Genomic DNA, 8,774 nt, shown 5'->3' with positions numbered 1-8,774 from the left:
CCCGCAGCGGGGGCGGGAAGACCCCGATGATGAAGCATGACACCAAGGGCCCTTTTGGTGTGTGAGGGGTATTTTAACACACTGAGTGTATTCCAACACCATCGGAATATGTATTGTATATTTGTTTCAGGTGGTCTCTGTTGATTATTTAACCTGTCTCGGCATGGCCAGACCTCGGGGAGGCCTGCCTGAGCAAACTCGGAGGAAAAGGCCCATCGGCAAGGGGGCTGAGCGGCAGGTGCGTACCCGGGCCCCTGGGGGCCCCGGCGGGCGGGCCCGGGTCCTGCCTTCCCCTGATTCGGAACCGCCGGACCTATCGGAGGTCAGACTGTGGAAAAAAACTCGGAGAAAAAGGACCATCGGGAAAGGGCTGAGAGGCAGGTGCATTCCCGGCCCCTGGGGGCCCCGGCGGGCGGGCCCGGGTGCTGCCTGGCCCCGTCTCAGCATGGCCAGACCTCGCGGGGACCTGCCTGAGCAAACTCGGAGGAAAAGGCCCATCGGCAAGGGGGCTAAGCAGCAGGTGCGTACCCAGGCCCCTGGGGGCCCCGGCGGGAGGGCCCGGGTCCTGCCTTCCCCTGATTCAGAATCGCCAGACCACACGGAGGTCTGACTGACCCTCTCCCTAGTAATCCGGAGGAAAATTACCCCCCTTTCTTGTAATCCGTGCACTAGAGGTGACAGAGGGGACCCAAGGCGCGAAAGTACCCGACCTCCTGGAGCCCTCGCTGGGATCCGGGAGGCAAATGGCACCTCATCGGGACTTCCAGGGAAGTTCGGCCATCTGGTCGCCCCCATTGGAAAGCATTGCGGGCGACCAGATGGCCGAGGCGATCCGGGAGACCAGATGGCCGAGGGGATCCTGGAGACCAGATGGCCGAGGGGATCCGGGAGACCAGATGGCCGAGGGGATCCGGGCGACCAGATGGCCGGGCACGAAAGGGACGCCATCCGGTCGCCCCGTGCCCCCACGAAGGAGGGAGCGGGCGCCCGGGGCATGGCGGGCCGGAGGCCCGAGGCCCCAGCCGGGCCACAGCCATGGAGGCTGCCAGGGGCCGGCGGGCCCTCCGACCCGGGGCCCGCTTACACCTTGACAAGCAGGGGAGGCCTGCAAGGGACCGACGGACCCCTGTCCTGGGCCCTGGGTGGAGCGGCAGCCCGGGGGACCGGGCCCAGGGCCGGAGCGCCCGACCCGGGGCCCCGACCGGGCCCCTGGACCCAGCCGGGGCTCCCAGGCCCGGAGGCACAGGGGAAGCCTCCCCGGGCCCGCCAGACCCCGTCCCGGGCACCCTGCCCCGCGGCAGGACCCAGGACGGAGCCCGGGGTGGGGAGGCCACCCTCCCCGGGGCCCTCAGGGGCCCCGGATGGAGCTCCTGAACACAGACAAGCAAGGGGAGGCTCCCCGGGCACATCGGAACCCCTTCCCGGGCCCTTGGCAGTGCGGCAGGCTGGGAGACAGGGCCCAGGGCCTGAGCACCCGACCCGGGGCCCGCCCGGGCCCCTGGACCCAGCCGGGGCTCCCAAGCCCGGAGGCGCATGGGACGCCTCCCCGGTCCCTCCGGACCCCGTCCCGGGCACCCTGCCACGCAGCAGGACCAAGGACAGAGCCCGGGGTGGGGAGGCCGCCCTCCCCGGGCCCTCAGGGGCCCTAGCCACTGCTCCTGAACCCAGCCAAGCAAGGGGAGGCTCCCCGGGCACATCGGAACCCCTTCCCGGGCCCTTGGCCGTGCGGCAGGCTGGGAGACAGGGCCCAGGGCCGGAGCACCCGACCCGGGGCCCGCCCGGGCCCCTGGACCCAGCCGGGGCTCCCAAGCCCGGAGGCGCATGGGACGCCTCCCCGGTCCCTCCGGACCCCGTCCCGGGCACCCTGCCACGCAGCAGGACAAAGGACAGAGCCCGGGGTGGGGAGGCCGCCCTCCCCGGGCCCTCAGGGGCCCTAGCCACTGCTCCTGAACCCAGCCAAGCAAGGGGAGGCTCCCCGGGCACATCGGAACCCCTTCCCGGGCCCTTGGCCGTGCGGCAGGCTGGGAGACAGGGCCCAGGGCCGGAGCACCCGACCCGGGGCCCGCCCGGGCCCCTGGACCCAGCCGGGGCTCCCAAGCCCGGAGGCGCATGGGACGCCTCCCCGGTCCCTCCGGACCCCGTCCCGGGCACCCTGCCACGCAGCAGGACCAAGGACAGAGCCCGGGGTGGGGAGGCCGCCCTCCCCGGGCCCTCAGGGGCCCTAGCCACTGCTCCTGAACCCAGCCAAGCAAGGGGAGGCTCCTCGGGCACATCGGAACCCCTTCCCGGGCCCTTGGCAGTGCGGCAGGCTGGGAGACAGGGCCCAGGGCCTGAGCACCCGACCCGGGGCCCGCCCGGGCCCCTGGACCCAGCCGGGGCTCCCAAGCCCGGAGGCGCATGGGACGCCTCCCCGGTCCCTCCGGACCCCGTCCCGGGCACCCTGCCACGCAGCAGGACCAAGGACAGAGCCCGGGGTGGGGAGGCCGCCCTCCCCGGGCCCTCAGGGGCCCTAGCCACTGCTCCTGAACCCAGCCAAGCAAGGGGAGGCTCCCCGGGCACATCGGAACCCCTTCCCGGGCCCTTGGCCGTGCGGCAGGCTGGGAGACAGGGCCCAGGGCCGGAGCACCCGACCCGGGGCCCGCCCGGGCCCCTGGACCCAGCCGGGGCTCCCAAGCCCGGAGGCGCATGGGACGCCTCCCCGGTCCCTCCGGACCCCGTCCCGGGCACCCTGCCACGCAGCAGGACAAAGGACAGAGCCCGGGGTGGGGAGGCCGCCCTCCCCGGGCCCTCAGGGGCCCTAGCCACTGCTCCTGAACCCAGCCAAGCAAGGGGAGGCTCCCCGGGCACATCGGAACCCCTTCCCGGGCCCTTGGCCGTGCGGCAGGCTGGGAGACAGGGCCCAGGGCCGGAGCACCCGACCCGGGGCCCGCCCGGGCCCCTGGACCCAGCCGGGGCTCCCAAGCCCGGAGGCGCATGGGACGCCTCCCCGGTCCCTCCGGACCCCGTCCCGGGCACCCTGCCACGCAGCAGGACCAAGGACAGAGCCCGGGGTGGGGAGGCCGCCCTCCCCGGGCCCTCAGGGGCCCTAGCCACTGCTCCTGAACCCAGCCAAGCAAGGGGAGGCTCCTCGGGCACATCGGAACCCCTTCCCGGGCCCTTGGCAGTGCGGCAGGCTGGGAGACAGGGCCCAGTGCCGGAGCACCCGACCCGGGGCCCGGCCGGGCCCCTGGACGCAGCCGGGGCTCCCAAGCCCGGAGGTGCATGGGACGCCTCCCCGGTCCCTCCGGACCCCGTCCCGGGCACCCTGCCACGCAGCAGGACCAAGGACAGAGCCCGGGGTGGGGAGGCCGCCCTCCCCGGGCCCTCAGGGGCCCTAGCCACTGCTCCTGAACCCAGCCAAGCAAGGGGAGGCTCCCCGGGCACATCGGAACCCCTTCCCGGGCCCTTGGCAGTGCGGCAGGCTGGGAGACAGGGCCCAGGGCCGGAGCACCCGACCCGGGGCCCGGCCGGGCCCCTGGACCCAGCCGGGGCTCCCAAGCCCAGAGGTGCATGGGACGCCTCCCCGGTCCCTCCGGACCCCGTCCCGGGCACCCTGCCATGCAGCAGGACCAAGGACAGAGCCCGGGGTGGGGAGGCCGCCCTCCCCGGGCCCTCAGGGGCCCTAGCCACTGCTCCTGAACCCAGCCAAGCAAGGGGAGGCTCCCCGGGAACAACGGAACCCATTCCTAGGCCCTTGGCAGTGCGGTAGGCTGGGAGACAGGGACCAGGGCCGGAGCACCCGACCCGGGGCCCGCCCGGGCCCCTGGACCGAGCCGGGGCTCCCAAGCCCGGAGGTGCATGGGACGCCTCCCCGGTCCCCCCCGGACCCCGTCCCGGGCACCCTGCCACGCAGCAGGACCAAGGACAGAGCCCGGGGTGGGGAGGCCGCCCTCCCCGGGCCCTCAGGGGCCCTAGCCACTGCTCCTGAACCCAGCCAAGCAAGGGGAGGCTCCCCGGGAACAACGGAACCCATTCCTAGGCCCTTGGCAGTGCGGTAGGCTGGGAGACAGGGACCAGGGCCGGAGCACCCGACCCGGGGCCCGCCCGGGCCCCTGGACCCAGCCGGGGCTCCCAAGCCCGGAGGCGCATGGGACGCCTTCCCGGACCCATGGAGCCCGTCCCGGACGCCCGGGGGAGGTCTGTCTGGGACACATGGAGCCCGTCCTGGGCATTGAACCATGCCGTTGGCCTGGAGAAGGGAGCCCCGGACGCCCGGGGGAGGACTGCCCGGTACCCGTGGAGCCCTTCCCGGGTACTTTGCAACGCCGTTGGCCTCCTGGAGATGGGTGCCCCGAACGCCCGGGGGGTGGGCTGCCCGGGACCCGTGGAGCCCGTCCTGGGCACTCTGACCTGCTGTTGGCCCGGGGGAGGGACCCCAGACGACCGGGACCCGTGGAGCCCGTCCTTGGCACTCTGACAAGCCGTTGGCCCGGGGAAGGGAGCCCCAGACGACCGGGACCTGTGGAGCCCGTCCTGGGCACTCCTGTATGCCGTTGGCCCGGGGAAGGGAGCCCCGGACGTCCGGGACCCGTGGAGCCCGTCCTGGGCACTCCTGTATGCCGTTGGCCCGGGGAAGGGAGCCCCGGACGTCCGGGACCCGTGGAGCCCGTCCTGGGCACTCTGAAATGCTTTGGCCCGGGGAAGGGAGCCCCGGACACCCGGGGGGGAGGACTGCCCGGGACCCGTGGAACTCGTCCTGGGCACTCTGACATGCCGCTGGCCCGGGGAAGGGTGCCCCGGACGCCCGGGGCCCGTGGAGCCCGTCCTGGGCACTCTGACAAGCCGTTGGCCCGGGGAAGGGAGACCTGGACGCCCGGAACCCGTGGAGCCCGTCCTGGGCACTCTGAAATGCTTTGGCCCGGGGAAGGGAGCCCCGGACGCCCGGGGGAGGACTGCCCGGGACCCGTGGAACTGGTCCTGGGCACTCTGACATGCCGCTGGCCCGGGGAAGGGTGCCCCGGATGACCGGGGCCCGTGGAGCCCGTCCTGGGCACTCTGACATGCCGCTGGCCCGGGGAAGGGAGCCCCGGACGCCTGGGGCCCGTGGAGCCCGTCCCGGGCACTCTGCCATGCCGTCAGCCTGGATGGAGCCCCGGACGCCCGGGGGGGGCGAAGGCCCGGGACGCATGGAGCCTGTCCCGGGCACTCTGCCATGCCGTCGGCCTGGATGGAGCACCGGACGCCCGGGGGACGACTGCCCAAGAGCCATGGAGCCCGTCCTGGGCAATTTGACATGCAGTTGGCCTGGAGGAAGGAAGCTCCGGGTGGCCTAGGGAGGTTTTGCCCAGGCATATCTCATCTGGTCCCCATGGCAGAGAACCACCAGCCCTGGAGGGGTGTCCGGGCATACCCTGCCCCATAGTAATCCGGAGGCAAATTACCCCCCTTTCTTGCAATCTGTGCACGCGAGGTGACAGAGGGGACCCAAGGCGTGAAAGAACCCGACCTCATGGAGCCCTCGCTGGGATCCGGGAGGCGAATGGCACCTCATTAAGACTTCCAGGGAAGTTCGGCCATCTGGTCCCCCCCATAGGAAAGCGTTGCGGGCGACCAGATGCCCGAGGGGATCTGGGCGACCAGATGGCCGAGGGAATCCGGGCGACCAGATGGCTGGGCATGGAGGTGAAGCCGCCTGGACTCTTCCCCACCCCGTCCCCGTCCCGGGACGAATGCCCGGGACGCATGGAGCCCGCCCTGGCCACTTGACGTCCCGTCCTGGGCATTGAACCATGCCGTCGGCCTGGAGAAGGGAGCCCCCGGACGCCCGGGGGAGGACTGCCCGGTACCCGTGGAGCCCTTCCCGGGTACTTTGCAACGCCGTTGGCCTCCTGGAGATGGGTGCCCCAGATGCCCGGGGGTGGGCTGTCCGGGACCCATGGAGCCCGTCCTGGGCACTTTTACATGCCGTCGGCCTGGAGGTGGGTGCCCTGGACGCCCGGGGGAGGCCTGCCCGGGACCCGTGGAGCCCCTCCCGGGTACTTTGCCAATGCCGTTGGCCTCATGGAGATGGGTGCCCCGGACGCCCGGGGGAGGACTGCCCGGTACCCGTGGAGTCCTTTCCGGGTACTTTGCAACGCCGTTGGCCTCCTGGAGATATGTGCCCCGAACGCCCGGGGGGAGGGCTGTCCGGGGCCCATGGAGCCTGTCCTGGGCACTGTGACATGCCGTCGGCCTGGAGGTGGGAGCCCCGGACGCCCGGGGGAAGGCTGCCCGGGACCCGTGGAGCCCTTCCCGGGTACTTTGCCATCCCGTTGGCCTCCTGGAGATGGGTGCCCCGGACGCCCGGGGGAGGTCTGTCCGGGGCCCATGGAGCCCGTCCTGGGCAGTGTGACATGCCGTCGGCCTAAAGGTGGGAGCCCCGGACGCCCGGGGGAAGGCTGCCCGGGACCCGTGGAGCCCTTCCCGGGTACTTTGCCATCCCGTTGGCCTCATGGAGATGGGTGCCCCGGACGCCCAGGGGAGGTCTGTCCGGGGCCCATGGAGCCCGTCCTGGGCAGTGTGACATGCCGTCGGCCTAAAGGTGGGAGCCCCGGACGCCCGGGGGAAGGCTGCCCGGGACCCGTGGAGCCCTTCCCGGGTACTTTGCCATCCCGTTGGCCTCCTGGAGATGGGTGCCCCGGACGCCCGGGGGAGGTCTGTCCGGGGCCCATGGAGCCCGTCCTGGGCAGTGTGACATGCCGTCGGCCTAAAGGTGGGAGCCCCGGACGCCCGGGGGAAGGCTGCCCGGGACCCGTGGAGCCCTTCCCGGGTACTTTGCCATCCCGTTGGCCTCATGGAGATGGGTGCCCCGGACGCCCAGGGGAGGTCTGTCCAGGACACGTGGAGCCCGTCCTGGGCATTGAGCCATGCCGTTGGCCCGGAGAATGGAGCCCCCAGACGCCCGGGGGAGGTGTTGCCCAGGCATATCTCATCTGGTCCCCCGGGCAGAGAACCACCAGCCCTGGAGAGGTGTCCGGGCGTACCCTGCCCCTAGTAATCCGGAGGGAAATTACCCCCCTTTCTTGCAATCCGTGCACGCGAGGTGACAGAGGGGACCCAAGGCGTAAAAGAACCCGACCTCATGGAGCCCTAGCTGGGATCCAGGAGCCGAATGGCACCTCATCGGGACTTCCAGGGAAGCCCGGCCATCTGGTCGCCCCATTGGAAAGCATCGCGGGCGACCAGAGGGCCGGGATCGAAAGGACTCCCAGCTCCCCATCCATCCCAAGCCTTCGCGGTAGGGTTCCTGACTGCCTGCCCACGCAAGGCAGGGCTCTTGGACCCCGGCTGGGCCTCAGGCGCAGGTTGGACCACCGGAGCTCTAGGGCCCGGACGACCTGGGGGGAGGAATGCCCGGGACCCGTGGAGCCCGTCCTGGGTACTTTGACATGCCGTCGGCCTGGAGGTGGGTGCCCCGGACGCCCCGGGGGAAGCTGCCCGGGACCCGTGGAGCCCGTCCTGGGTACTTTGACATGCCGTCGGCCTGGAGGTGGGAGCCCCGGACGCCCGGGGGGAGGTCTGCCCGGGACCCATGGAGCCCGTCCTGGGTACTTTGCCAATGCCGTTGGCCTCATGGAGATGGGTGCCCCGGACGCCCGGGGGACGAATGCCCGGGACGCATGGAGCCCGTCCTGGGCACTTTTCCATGCCTTCGGCCTGGAGCCCCCAGACACCCAGGGGAGGACCACCGTGAAAACCATGGAGCCCGACCCGGGCACTCTGCCATACCGTCAGCCTGGATGTAGCCCCGGACGCCCGGGGGACGAATGCCCGGGACGCATGGAGCCCGTCCCGGGCACTCTGCCATGCCGTCCCGACAAATTCGTACGGACTCCTAACCTTACGACACGGATCGGAATCGAGCCCTCTCTGACCCAGCAGTTTCAGGCGCCCGGGGGACGAATGCCCGGGACGCATGGAGCCCGACCCGGGCACACTGCCTTGCCGCCGGCCTGGATGGAGCCCCGGACGCCCGGGGGACGAATGCCCGGGACGCATGGAGCCCGTCCCGGGCACTCTGCCATGCCGTCGGCCTGGATGGAGCCCCGGACGCCCGGGGGACGACTGCCCAAGAGCCATGGAGCCCATCCCGGGCACTCTGCCATGCCGTCCCGACAAATTCGTACGGACTCCTAACCTTCCGACACGGATCGGAATCGAGCCCTTTCTGACCCAGCAGATTTCAGGTTGATTTGCTATATACTTTACGTACGATTTTATGGGGGCCGATTCCGATCCGGTACGTAAAAGCAAATACGACCGACATGTCGGACAACCACGTACACCCAGGGGATAGGACTGCCCGGGTCACATGGACCCCGTCCTGGGCACTCTGATCTGCCGCCGGCGCCGGGGATCGAACCGTGATCACCAGATGGGGATATCCCAAAAATCTGGCATGGATACGGCCCGCCAGGACAGGTTTGGGCACCCCTGGCCCAGAGTCACATGGTGCTGGGCTAATCTGCGGCCGGTGCCGGGGATCGAACCCTGATCTCTGGGATGCTCGAGGGTTACTACGCGCTCTACAAAAACCTTAAATAAAAAAATCTCCAGATTCCGGAGTCAGCCGCCCTAGCCGCGGCGCCAGCTATTTCCCAGAGTCACCTGGTGCTGGGCTAATCTGCCGCCGGTGCCGGGGATCGAACCGTGATCTCCAGATTCCGGAGTCAGCCTCCCTAGCCGCGGCGCCAGCTATTTCCCAGAGTCACGTGGTGCTGGGCTAATCTGCGGCCGGTGCCGGGGATCGAACCCTG

This window comes from Lissotriton helveticus, chromosome 8 (genome assembly GCF_964261635.1).
Source record: "Lissotriton helveticus chromosome 8, aLisHel1.1, whole genome shotgun sequence".
Taxonomy (NCBI): Eukaryota; Metazoa; Chordata; class Amphibia; order Caudata; family Salamandridae; genus Lissotriton; species Lissotriton helveticus.
The sequence above is the reverse complement of the archived record's forward strand: the minus strand, read 5'-3'. Positions refer to the sequence as shown.